The sequence below is a fragment of the Frankliniella occidentalis genome, unplaced genomic scaffold (genome assembly GCF_000697945.3).
Source record: "Frankliniella occidentalis isolate FOCC.00 unplaced genomic scaffold, Focc_3.1 Scaffold5, whole genome shotgun sequence".
Classification (NCBI taxonomy): domain Eukaryota; kingdom Metazoa; phylum Arthropoda; class Insecta; order Thysanoptera; family Thripidae; genus Frankliniella; species Frankliniella occidentalis.
The window spans coordinates 742794-743369 of record NW_026267135.1 but is presented as its reverse complement, the minus strand read 5'-3'; the positions used below and the strand labels follow the sequence as shown (position 1 = coordinate 743369).

The 576-nt window shown below is 52.8% G+C and overlaps 1 protein-coding gene across 1 annotated transcript in view; it reads left to right on the top strand.

Moving 5' to 3' along the window:
• The window catches only part of LOC113214623 (adenylate cyclase type 3), a 59619-nt gene that overhangs the window by 26340 nt on the left and 32703 nt on the right, over positions 1-576 (top strand). The gene's annotated exons all lie outside the window — the stretch shown is intronic.

The window sequence follows — 576 nt, the reverse complement described above, 5'->3', positions numbered from 1 at the left end:
GCATAAGCCCGCTGGATAGCTTTTTCAAAGCAGAAGGGCGGGCTAAAAAGGACAACCAGACACCTGAAATGTTCCAATTTCAGGGGTTTAATTAAGTTTTCGACAAGTGGATGACCTTGACCTTCTCATATGATGCATTTTTTAAAAATTCCCACATCACTGACCTGCGTTCGTGTGAGTCGAGCCCCCGAATAAAGGGAGAGGAGAAGACCGGCTGTTGGTGGAACATTAATACCGCACGTCAGAGCAAACGACACCCGACAGCTATCTAGGTTTCGAGACATGAAACATTACAATTACCCTCCCCGCCCACCCTTGCGCCTTATCCGACAGGGGCGCTCACTCAGGGGCGAGGCGGGCGGGGCCGGGTGGGAGAGTGATCTCACTAATCACACTAATGGCAAATTTTCGAAACAGCGTAGGGCCGGGCCGCCTAGTCGGACTGTGTCCGTGTTTGACAGTCACGAGGCTTGCATGTCCGTACGTAATGTGTCTGTCCTGTCACCCCCCTGGAAGGGTGTGGTGCGTCCGATGACACATTGGCCTTGTTTCCAGAGATACAATACCCCCCCCCCC